This window comes from Peromyscus californicus, unplaced genomic scaffold (genome assembly GCF_007827085.1).
Source record: "Peromyscus californicus insignis strain IS unplaced genomic scaffold, ASM782708v3 Scaffold_4__1_contigs__length_199733344, whole genome shotgun sequence".
NCBI classification, from domain to species: domain Eukaryota; kingdom Metazoa; phylum Chordata; class Mammalia; order Rodentia; family Cricetidae; genus Peromyscus; species Peromyscus californicus.
Genome location: NW_026294562.1, coordinates 87,066,671 through 87,079,679, shown reverse-complemented (window position 1 = coordinate 87,079,679; position 13,009 = coordinate 87,066,671). Strand labels below are relative to the sequence as shown.

The window sequence follows — 13,009 nt, the reverse complement described above, 5'->3', positions numbered from 1 at the left end:
AATTAAATCCACAGGACTGGAGAGATGGCTTAGTACATAAGAGTCTGCACTGCTATTGAAAACAACCGGAGTTCACTTCCCAGAGAGAAATTATGATATCCAATGCATCTATGTCAAATAGTTTACAACTACCTGTAGTAAGATGTGTGAAGTTAGTGTCAAATCAATTTATTACATAGATGGTACATTCTTTAAGAAAGTAAAGGGTTATGAAGAGTTGTGTGTTTATCTCATGTATTTCAGGCTGGTCTTGAACTCCTGATTCTCCTGCCTTCACTTCCTGAGTGCATGGATTATAGGCACTAGTCCCCATGCTTGACTGAAGTAAGCTTAATTTTATATACTGTATAAATAATTTAGCCTTGTCTAGAAAGAAGTCTATTTTGACATACCTGATAGGAATGCCATTGCTTAGTGGGACTGGCCATCTAGAACGACCAACTATATGACTTGGGATAGGAAAAACTCTGGGTGATAGTGTGATCTAAATTCAACCTGGAGACTGAGTTCAACCACATGGGCACTCTACCAACCATGCCTATGTAATGAAGACATACTGAGAAAAAGAATCTGGTTCCTGAAATTCATGTGAGAATCCCTGGTTGCCGATACTCCATGCATACTATTACACACAGATACTGAGAGCATAACACATTCTGACTTCATGGGGAAAAAAACTACCAGAAGTTCCACGTTGGGAACACTCCTGGACTTTGCTCTACATGCTCTTTTCCTTGGTTGATTTTAATCTATCCTTTCCCTGTAATAAACCATTAACCACAAGTATAACAGCGTTCAGCAAGTTTTATGTATCCTAACAGATTATCAAACCTAAGGGTGGTTTGGAGAACTCTGCCTTTCAGTGTGCAGTTCATGTTTGACATGAGGGTAGTCTTATGGGCATTATGCCCTCAGAGGTGAGGTAATAATAAAGACAATAAGGCAGATCTGAAACACAGAAAGACAGGAAGCAGGACTGAAGAACTTCCTAGAGACAGGACAAGCTTGTTAGTGAGGCTGACAACATAGATCTATAGAATCATGTTAGTGTTCAGAATCCATATTTTGCTGATGAGATGTCATGGTTCTTCTCCAAAGTTATTTTATCTATTTATTTGCAGTTTGAGTAGCTCTATGTAAGTTTTAAATACTCTAGATCAATCAAAATCAGCTCATATATTATATAACCCTTGTAATAGACAACTACAAAGAACCAAATAAAATTGACAGCAGGGCATAGAGCAGTTGTTGTCAACCTGTGGGTAGCAACCCTTTTGGGGGAGGGGGTTGTCAAACAACCCTTTCACAGGGGTCGCCTAAGGCCATTAGAAAACACGGATATTTACCTTATAGTTCATAAAAGTAGCAACCTAACAGTTAGGAAGTAACAACAAAAATAAATTTATGTTTGGGGTCACCATAACAGGAAAAGTATTAAAGGGTTGCAGGATTAGGAAGGTTGAGAATCACTGGCATTGAGGCTCACACTTGTAATCTCAGCAGTGAGGAGACTGAGAAAGGACTGCCAGTTCAAGTTCAAGGCTACCCACAAGCTTACATATAGAGTTGTAAGTCAGCCTGGGCAAGGAAGACAGAGATAGACTTTATGCACATGAATTTACCCTGTCTAAAAAACCTCTACTATTCTGTAGAAAATGGACAAATGAAAACAAAAATGGATAGCTTGGGATATAGATCAACAGAAGAGAGCTTTGCCTAGCGTGGAAAGGGCTATGGGTTGCTTGGCAAAAAGAGGGAGGGAAATAGGGAGACACAAGAGACAAATAAGCAGATAAAATGAAGGAACTACCTATGACTTGGAGTAAGGATGTTGGCAATGGAAATGGTAGAAGTCATTTGATTTAAACAGAACATGCTAAGTTTAGTCAGTAAGTGAAATGGAAAAACAAAAAATCATTTAGCTGGGGAGGTAGATGTTATTTTTATTTTTAGTACTGAAACGAAATGAAGCATGGGAAAAACTAAGAAGAGTTTCCCCAAGATTCTTCATGATCTTAAAGACAGGGAAAGCCAGCATGGTATCTCACACTTGTAATTCTAGTACTCAGGAGGTTCACTATAATTTTAATGTCAGCTTGCTCCACCTAGAGAGTTCTAGGCCAGCCAGGCCTACATAGTGTAACCCTGTCTCAAAAGGAAGAAAAAGCAGGTAAGGACTTCCAGAACTCCAGTACCTGCCAGGTCAGAGACAGTGAGATGGCTCAGTGGATAAAGTGCTTGCCACATAAACTGTAAAGAGAGGAGCATGGAAGTTCAAGAATGGAGTGGGAAGCAACTAATCCTACCTGTATTTTAATTAAATCATATGTGTGTATGAGGTATGTAGGGGTGCTCATGCTTTGTGAGTTGGTTCTCTCTTTCCACTACATGGATCCCAGGGATCCAACTCAGGTTGTCAGGCTTGGTGGTTAAGTTTCTTTACCCACTAACTCATCTTGCCAGGCCATATTTTTAAAGTTTAAAATGTTTTGTATAAGTATATTAATAAAGAGCTTAAGTCTTCTATCTTGGCAACAAGCAATGGCTATACAGTAATCTAATAAGCACTAATCATTGTTCCACTCTCAGCCCTTAAGAGCAACATTTTGAACATCCAGAATATAGCCACAACAACCTTCTGTGCCTAGACAAGGGTCTTATTGCATATGAGTAGGAGGGGTCAAGGAAGAGAAGACACAGTCACAGAAAGAAGCTTATTCTGAAAGGCAACATGCTGACCACAAAGTTTGCACTCTAACTTGGTTTCCCAACAGAAGTACTTAGTGCAGATAATTGCTGAACTTTGGACTACTTTTCTGTTCATTCATTTGACATGAATCATTAAATATACCTTGACATTACCAAAATTTCAACATGACAAATAACAGTAAACCTTTTGTGCTAAATGTTATGATATATGCCTCCATTTTCAACATGGCTTAAAAGAGGAGAAAAATTAAAACTGAGAAACACAACTAAGAATCACAAAGTAAGGAACAGTAATAAACAATAAAAAACTGAGCCAAGCTGGGAATGTGCTTAGTTGATATAGAGTGCTTACTAGCATGCGTGAATATATTTGTATATATGTGTGTGTGTATTGGTGTCCAACCATTGAAATGAGCATCGATATGCTCCAACACTAAGAAGTCCAAGCCTGGACTGGAGAGATGGCTCAGAGGTTAAGAGCACTGGCTGCTCTTCCAGAGGTCCTGAGTTCAATTCCCAGCAACCACATGGTGGCTCACAAGGATCTGTAGTGAGATCTGGTGCCCTCTTCTGGCCTGCAGGCATACATATATAATAAATAAATAAATCTTTAAAAAAAAAAAAGAAGTCCAAGCCCATGAAAAGATGCTGAGCAATATTAGTCAGAAGGGAGATGCAAATCAAAACCACAACCAGACACACTTCAAACCTACTTGACGACTATAATTTTTTTTTTTTTTTTTGGTTTTTCGAGACAGGGTTTCTCTGTGTAGCTTTGCGCCTTTCCTGGAACTCACTTTGTAGACCAGGCTGGCCTCGAACTCACAGAGATCCGCCTGGCTCTGCCTCCCGAGTGCTGGGATTAAAGGCGTGCGCCACCACCACCTGGCCGACGACTATAATTTTTTTAATGGAAAATATGAAGTAGTGACACATATATGCAGAAACTGAAACTCTCATATTTTGCTGATAAGGGTTGCAAAATGGTGCAGCCACTCTGAAAAACACTTTTGTGTGCTTCCTCTAGAATGTAAACATAATTGTTGTTTGAACCAGCAATGCTACTCCTACTCAAAAGAACTGAAAACAGACATTTATATTTACACATCAATCTGTTTAAGGACACTGTGCTGACCAAACAGTGTGCGATCTTAGTATAAGCATCATTATTTACAATAGCCAATAGATGAAATAACCAAATATCCATCAATGAATTGATATACAAAATATGGTATATGCATAGAACAGAATATTATCTAGTCATAAAAATAATGACAAATACTATACTATAGATGATCCTTAAAGACATACTAAATGGGCCGGGCGGTGGTGGCGCACGCCTTTAATCCCAGCACTCGGGAGGCAGAGCCAGGCGGATCTCTGTGAGTTCGAGGCCAGCCTGGGCTACCAAGTGAGTTCCAGGAGAGGCGCAAAGCTACACAGAGAAACCCTGTCTTGAAAAACCAAAAAAAAAAAAAAAAAAGACATACTAAATGAAATAAACCAAACAAAGCAAACAAAATATGGTATCATTCCACTTATAGAAAATATCTAGAATAAGAAATTCAGAAACAGGGCTGGAGAGATGGCTCACTGGTTAAGAGCACTGGCTGTTCCTCCAGAGGACCTGGGTTCAATTCCCAGCACCCACATGGCAGTTCACAACTGTCTGTAACTCCACATAAACATGCATGCAGGCAAAATACCAATCAACACACATAAAATAAAAATAAATAAATTATTTTAAAAAAAAGAAATTCAGAAACAAAGTAGAGTAATGGTTATCAAGGAAAGAAGAGGCTGGTAAGATGGAATAGTTACAGTTTAATGTTCAGAGTTTCATTTTGCAGTGATAAAAGTTTTTTTTAAATAGACAGTGGTGATAGACAGCATTGTAACTAATGCCACTGAACTATAAATGAGCAAATCTCTCTCTCTCTCTCTCTCTCTCTCTCTCTCTCTCTCTCTCTCTCTCTGTGTGTGTGTGTGTGTGTGTGTGTGTGTGTGTGTGTGTGTGTGTGTGTGAGAGAGAGAGAGAGAGACAGACAGACAGACAGACAGACAGACAGAGACAGAGAGAGTATCTAAGACTGAGACTGACTTGAGGGTATAGTTCAGTAGCAGAGTTCTTATCCAGTAGGTACAGGGCCCTGGGTTCAAGTCCCAGTATCATGTACCCACTGGGTCCAGGTTCACATGCTTTTAATCCTAGCTCTCAGAAGGCTAAGGTAGGAGAATCAAGAAGTTAAAGGCCAGCCTGATCTACAAAACTAGAATCTAACTCAAAACGAACACAATCTTTCTTTCTTTTCTACTCCCTTTTTGCTGACAGGGTCCTCTAGTAGCTCAGGTTGCCCCAGACTCAATACACTAAGTAGCAACGGATAACCATGAACTCCTGATCTTTTTGCCTCTATCTGTTGAGCACTAAGACCACAGGTGTGAGCCACCAAACTTGATCTCAGAGCTCCACAAAAGCTAGGCAAGCACATTAGCAATGAAGCCAGATCCCCAGTCCTGCATTTCTCTGTCTAGCTGCTGTGGTGCCAATTCTGTGACTGGTGTTTTCAATGTTCCATGAAGTGCTCTTTGGGAGCACAGATGTCTAGTTAGATGAATGTATGGGTTTTATATATTAAAACATACCTCAATAGCTATGACTGGAAAAAGAAAATCAACTGCAGTTAGTGGGTGTGGTGGTTCACACCTGCAACCCTAGCACTTAAAAGGCTGGGGCAGTAGGAGTGCCATGAGTTCAAGGCCAACCTAGGCTACAGAATGAATGCGTAACTCAAAAACAATAACAGAAGAGCAACCACTGTCAAACATTTCAATACACACAGAATTTTTTAGTCTAAGAACTTCATGGCAGAGCACTCATCTAGTATTCTAGCATGCAAAAGGGGAAGGGGAGGAGGTCTAGTCAGACAAAAGTGGATCATTCCAAGCCAGGTATGGGGTACACAACTGTAATTCCAGCATTCAGAGACCAAGACAGAAGGATTGGGGGGGGAGTCTTCAAGTCTATCCTGAGTTACCAGTGAGAATCTTCCCTCCAAAAAAAGAGAGAAAGTACAAATTGTGTATTCCCTGGAGCTAAAAAAAAAATCACCCTTTTCCACTTAGCACAATAGTGTAAAACAGATTTATGCATTAAACTATAAAGTGCTTATCAGAACAGTCATAAATTCTACTCTGAACAGATAGAGTGACTTAATAAATAAACCAATGCAGTTACAGCCACTCACAGCACTGTGGTTTTGTTTCTAAGAATAGTTAGGTCTACTTCAGAGCTTATCTTGTAGGAAGAGCATACATGTTTACTTACTCTCCCAAACTGAAAATAGAACATTTGAAAAAAGCATTTTCCTGATTCCTAATTAGACTGCATTTTTTGAAACATCACTCATTTTCTAGTCCCTCATCACCAGAAGGCATTATCAGCATGATCTCCTCTCATTCATTTTCATATACTTTCACCTGGAAAGAAGGTTGTGGTTTTGCTTTGTTCTCTCATTACGCAGTGGAACTTTAATAATGATTTCTTAGACACATGTGGCCCACAATATAACTCTAACATTCATGAGGCAGAGACAATAGGATTACTCTAAGCTCAAGCCCAGCACAGGCTGGCTACACTGTGAGACCATTTCTTGAAAGAAGAAAAAGGTAGGTAGGTAGGTAGGTAGGTAGGTAGGTAGGTAGGTAGGTGGGGTGGGTGGGTGGGTGGGTGGGTGGGTGGGTGGGTGGGTAGGTAAGTGAGTGGCTGGGTGGGTGGGTGGGAGGGAGGGAGGGAGGGATGGACGGAAGAAAGGAAGGTCGGTCAGGTGTGCATACCTGCAATGCCAGTACTTGGTAAGTAGAAGCAGGAAAATCAAGAGTTCAAGGTCATCTTTGACCATATAGCAAGTTCAAATCCAGCCTAGGCTCTGTGACCCTATCTCAGAAAAATATTGTCATATGGATTATAATTGGTTTCTCCAGGTTGGACTATAAACTTGCTCATCTTTTAATAAACACTCCAAAACTAGGCTACATGTGAACATTAAAACACCAACTTAAAAAACACAGTGAAAAGAACACTGGGCCAGCACTGGATTCAAGCAGTGCCTTCTAGACACTATGCTACATAAGTCAAAATATATTTAGGCCTCATTTTCTTCTCCAAGAAGACAAGAATATTTACTATTTATTTGAATAATAAGGTCTTGAGGAATAGAAGCATTAGTTAAGCTATAATCAGCAATCAATGCAAACATCAGGCTTTTATTATTGTTGGTCTAAGTCAGTGGTTCCCAATGCTGTAACCCTTTAATACAGTTCCTCATGTTGAGGTGACCCCCAACCATAAAATTTTCATTGCTACTTCATAACTAATTTTGCTACTGTTATGAATTACAATGTTAATATCTGTGTTCTCTGATTGTCTTAGATGAATGCTGTGAAAGGGTTGTTCAACACCCCAAGGGGTTGCAACCCATAGGTTGACAACCACCAGTTTAAGCTATCTACTTCTAGTGTTTGTTTCTAACAAATCTCAATATACACTACTTGATTCAATATTATAGTGGATACATATTATACACTACTTAATTGTTTCTATAGCGTAACTGTTAAGCTAGGTATGTGTGTGCCTGTAATTTCATGCACTTAGGAGGCTGAGGCAGGCCAACAAGTTCCAGGACAGCCTGAATTGCATAAGATAATGGTACTTCATGTCCATAATGCAGCACTTGGAAGGCTGGAGCAGGAGGACTACTCCAGTTCTGAGCCAATCTGAACTAAATTATAAGACCGCATCTCACAGTAAGACTTACAGAAAGTATTACTGTTTAACAGTAAGGATGTTGATTAAATAGTATTTTAATGTATTCTCAAAATTAAGAGATAAATACCAAGAGCTAAGCCAACAAAAATTGATTTTAAATTTATTTAAAACGTATTTTTAAAATTCCATTTATTTTAGATCCAAATAGCTGAATTTAAATTTTTAAGAAATCCAAGGTGGGTTATAGTGGTGCCTGTCATCCTAGCACTTGGTAGATAGAAGCAGGAGGAGCTAGACTTCATGGTCCTCCTCAGCTACAGTCTGAAGCCAGCATAGGCTTCATGAGGCCCTACCTACAAAAGGAAAAAGAAATCCAGAAAGCAGTTCACAGTTGTATTTATTTCCGTTTTAACTGTCAAAAATGTCTCTGTGTACATCTCATTTTTTTTTTAATCTACCACATCAGAAACAACACATAGGCTGGGTGTGGTGGCACATGCCTTTAATCTCAGCAGTCAAGAGGCAGGGGAAGGCAGAGCTCTGTGAGTTTAAGGCTTCTTTACATGGCAAATTCCAGGCCAGGGCTACACAGTAAGACCCTGAGTGGATAATGTCCCAAAAAATTAAAACAAAAATCCTAGTGTCAGGGATGGTATACGATACCCCTTAGTAAGTAAGTTTGTTGGATAACGAAGCCCCCCCCCCCCCCCCCCCCCATACAGGCTATTGCTATTGCTCTCCGTTGCCAACCAGAACAAGGTAATAAGACACTATTGCTGAAGACACCAAACACTTCTGGTTGTAGGACATACAGAAATCAAGCTACAGCTGAGCTGGAAACTTCCTCCTTGCTACCTACTTTTTACCATGTCAGAAGGCATTATGCAGGTTACTGGAAAAGTCATCAACACTCTTACTCTGGTATGAATCCTGTAAGCTATAATACTAACCTCCTGGCTAAGATGTGCCCACTGGTGCAATAGTGGCATTGCTGTTGTCTTAGTTAGGGGTACTATTGCTGTGATGAAACACCAAGACCAAAAGCAAATTGGAGAGGAAAGGGTTTATTTGGCTTATGCTTGCAAATCACTGTTCATCATTGAAGGAAGACAAGACAGGAACTCAAACAGGGCAGGAACTTGGAGGCAGAAGCAGATTCAGAGGCCACAGATGTGTACTGCTTACTGGCTTGCTCAGTCTGCTTTCTTATAGAACCCAGGACCACCAGCCCAGGGGTGGCCCCACCCACAATGGGCTGGACCTTCCCACATCAATCACTAATAAGAAAATGCTCTACAGGCTTGCCTACAGCCAGATCTTGAGGAGGCACTTTCTCAATTAGGGTTCCCTCCTCTCAGATGACTCCAGCCTGTGTCAAGTTGACATAAATTAGCTAGCACAAATGTTATGAGGGCAACCAACTGCTTCTAATTGGATTTGAGGCCCACTCCACAGAGAAATTCATGTCTTGTACTGCAGATATATAGAGATCATAGGCCCAAGGAGAGGAACCTATTACTGTTATTTTGCTAAGTGGACAGTATTAAACTGCCCTCTAGATATTTATGTTTATATAAATTAGTGCTATTCTCAGTGTAGATCAGGGCTTCTGTTTGCAGAGGATGTAAGATAATGAGACTTATGACTAGTCAATGTGCTGAAAACAACTCCCTGCTAAGGGCTTGGCCTTATACAGGACATCAGTAGCATCCCTCCAAAACTCAGGTAATACTGAGGAAGAGAGGTTGAAAGAATATAAGAGCCAGAGTATGGGAAAGAATGATGTAAAACAGTCTTCAGGACATGACATGGCTTGCTGCAACCATTAAGGACAGAAGCAATGCCACAAGACCTGCATAAGACTGGGCCCATTAATGTTCCATCATAGATTGGGAAGGGAACTTTAAGCCCACCCCACTCTCAAGGAGCTATAGGAATGGTTTCTAGGGCTGGGGAAGTCATATTCCTCAGTGGTGCAACCCCTGGATAGCAGCCTTTACTCAAGTAAATAACCACCCATCCATGCTCATGCAAACACCCTAATTAAAATTTTTCTACAAAAGGGAAAAAGGAGGACATGAAAGTAGTTGGAAGGAAGAAGAGGTTCACAGGGAAGAGATAAACGAGGATAACAGGGGAAGGGGTGGAAATATCAAAGTATATTACATACATATATGAAATTGAAATTTTAAATCAAGAAATAACATTGCAAAAAAAGATTACCAAGTATACAAAATATCGACCGGCCCAGATGTGGTGGTGCATGCTGCCTTTAATCTCAGCACACAGGAGGCAGAGGCAGGTGGTTCTCTGTGAGTTCAAGGCCAGCCTGGTCTACATGGTGAGTTCTAGGAGAGCCAGGGATACACAGAGAGAGCCTGTCTCAAAACAACAAAAAAAAGCAAGCAAGCAAGCAAACAAAAATGTGACTCCTACATAAGCAAGGAAAACTAAGAGGTTTCTTTTAGCCTCAACCATAATCCTATGAACAACATAAAAGACACCTATTTGGGGCAGTATTTCCAAGTGAGACCATGATTCCCACTAAAAGAACATTGTATATGAATATTATCAAATAAATACCAGTTATTAAGCACTTTGCTCAATTACCTTACCACTTGGAGGTAATGGAAAAGAATTTAGGACCTGATCACTTTTACCCATCCTGCCTTCATTAATAGAAAACTCATTCTGTAAGCCTCAATTTGAGCATAATCTTTCTCATCAGAGCCCACCCAGAAGATCACATCCTTCTTAGCACTTTGAATCCACCACTGTCATTATAACTACAGTGTTAGAACTTGCTAAACTGTCTTCCCAGGTAGACTGGACAACTTCTACTTTGCTTTCTTTCTCTCTTCTCCTCATTCCCCAGTTTCTGAGGGTGTGTTTGTGGCCCAAGTCAGTTACAACTGTCAAATGAAACCACCAAACTAAGTGGTAAGAGTGTTTTGCTTAAGCCCTGGGTTCATTTCTTAGTACGGGGGTGGGGGGGGGGGGGGTTAAGGGGGGGGTGGGAGGGACATCATTTGCCTGTCTTAAATTTCTTTTGGGAATATGACAAATTAGTAAAACAGATTGTTGTCTTATCAAAGCAAGACAAATTACAACTTCATTCTGAGAGTACTGAGAATCAAACCCAGGGGCCTTGTGGTAGGCAAGCACTAATTCTCAGCTACACACTCAGCTCACAAAGCTTTGTTGTTTTGCTTTGGTTCTGTGTTTGGGGACAGGGTCTCCTATAGCTCAGGCTCATCTCTACAGGTGTGATGCTAAAGGATTTTAAGGAAGTGCTTCGCACCTCTCCTGATCTCAGGGGTTGGTCTGATCTCTGATAAGAGAAAACTCTGAGCTCTTAGAAATCAGACTGTCTTGAGGTACAAATTTACTAACTGAATGTGCTACTTACTACATACAAAACAATGTGCCAGATTTACTCCTGGGCACAGAAATGTACACAGCATCATTAAACTGAATGGAAAATTTGAAACCCTAAATAGAAGAAGCAACAATCATACACTCAATACACTTTCAGAAAGTTAGTTGTTTCTAAAATCCTGAAAGCAAACATGCCAACCTTTATGCTCTGTGAAACTGAAAAAAGTCTGGGACGATTAAAGTCTGACTGCAAATTAAACTACAAGCAACATGTACACAAAGCAAATATAACAGAACATTTTCTTCTTTCTATTATTATTTCATTGACAGTGTCTCACTAGGTAGCCTCGGCTGGCCTTAAATTTGACCCTCCTACCATAGCTCTGCAATGCAGGCAAGTACTGCAAATTACAGAGTGCACCACCATGCCCAAGACAGCGGACGATTTCCCAAGACAAACTGCTTCTGAGTTAAGTTAGTCAACACTGATGGAATTTGTGGAAGCTCTCTATATACTTTGTACCTATGTTAAAATCACTTTGGAACTAAGTTTAAGCTAACAAATATCTCTTTATCAATTACAGTGCTTTCCAGTGTTCAAAACACTGAATGTCAAGCACGCAGACAGTTTCAAAAATTTGAAAATCTAAACCAAGGCACTTCAGGGTAGTTTGTAACCTTGAATAACCACACCAACTCCATCTACAGCAGCGCTGCTGAACAGTTTCTTGTGGAGACTGAACCATCATCAGGGAGGGAAGAGTACAAAGTCTTCCTTGGAATCAGTGTTCCAGGACCTCTGTGCGGCCTCTCTTCCCATACACTATTTCACCAACCCTCTAAGAATAGTTGGTTTGTTTTGTTTTGTTTTCCTGTGATGTTCCCATACATTCAATAATTTTTCCCAAGGCAGTTTTTCTCCTAACACCCACCTGGAAAGATTTTGAGATACTCTTTAACAAGTAATCTTGTTCAAACAGAGAAGCTTCCTTCTTCGTGTTACTCAATTCAAACACCCACTGTCTAAAATAAAAATAAAATAATTAGAATTCCACCTTCTATCAAGACAACACAGGGAAAGAACTACCGTGTGTACTCTCCACCTCTTCAATTATTTCTTGTTCTCCAGTCACCTAGGAAGAGTTAAATATTCTCACTCTAATGCCTTCCCAGAAAGATGATGCGCTAAAATACACATAAATGTTATTGCATTCCCAAAGCAAGTAGAGTCTGGATTTTTGTTTTAAGGTAAGGAGGTGAAGGGTCCCAGGAAAAGAAAAAGAACCACCCGAGGCTCCAAAGACAGAGCTGAGTGAGGAGGAAGAGGCCATAGCAGAAGTTCAATAACCACTCTCCAGAACAGTCTGGAGCGGAGACTGGGACTCGCCGCCGCAGCTCCCTCACTGTCCCGGAGACCGTGGGGTGGCTTCCCCTCCCCCTGAGGGACAGCAGCGCCCTGCGGCTCACGACAAAGGGGCCTGGCGCGGGGCTCTGGCGACCGCCGGGTGGGGGACGGGGGCCCGAGGAACGAGTCAGAGAGGATGGAGCGACCAAGGGGCACCGCGGCCGCGGTCCCTCCCCTCTGGGTCCCTCGGCGGCCGCGCAGCGCCAGGCCCCGCTCCACACGCACCCGCCGCCCCTCACCTCACGCTGCGGGAGCCTCGGTCTCCACCGCAACCCGAGCCTTCGCGCCTTCCAGGGTCCGAGCCATGTTTTTTCCCCCCCGCCTCAGCTGGCTCAGCCGGCCGCGGAGGAGAGCTTCGACTGACTCCGCGGCCAGCCGAGCACTGCACGTCACTTCCGATGGCACAGGCACCGCCCCCCATGCTTGGGAGCTTTGCGATTGGCTGACGCGGACGGCCTACCTGAGGTGGTGGGCGGGGCGCAGGCGGGGCCCGCGAGGCAGCCGCGGGGAGGTTGCGGGCTGGAGTAGTTGCCCCGGGGAATGGGTGTCTGGTCGCGGCCTGTGGCCTCTCGGAGAGGGTACCCTGGGACCCCCCGCCCCCCCCCCCCCCCCCCCCCCCGGCCCGCCTTGGGCTCGCAAGCGCCCTTTGTTCCCGGGCCCTCTCGCAGCACTGCGCGCCGACGACCTCTGGCCTGCCTGCCGCTGCCTGATTTGCGATCTTGGCCCCAGGCCTCCCGGAGATGAGTTTG

General features: G+C 42.3%; 1 protein-coding gene across 3 annotated transcripts in view; it reads right to left on the bottom strand.

The window, feature by feature from the left end:
* Pik3c2a (phosphatidylinositol-4-phosphate 3-kinase catalytic subunit type 2 alpha) overlaps positions 1–12,665 on the bottom strand; it is a 112,625-nt gene extending 99,960 nt beyond the window's left edge. For 2 of the 3 annotated variants that reach the window (XM_052763112.1, XM_052763111.1), the window contains exons 1-2: positions 12,500–12,665; positions 11,788–11,878 (exon numbers count right to left, since the gene is read on the bottom strand). The gene's annotated coding sequence lies outside the window, so the exon portion shown is untranslated. The remainder of the gene's footprint in view (positions 1–11,787; positions 11,879–12,499) is intronic. The other variant, XM_052763113.1, reaches the window with a different exon arrangement.
* Between the last annotated feature and the right edge of the window lie 344 nt (positions 12,666–13,009).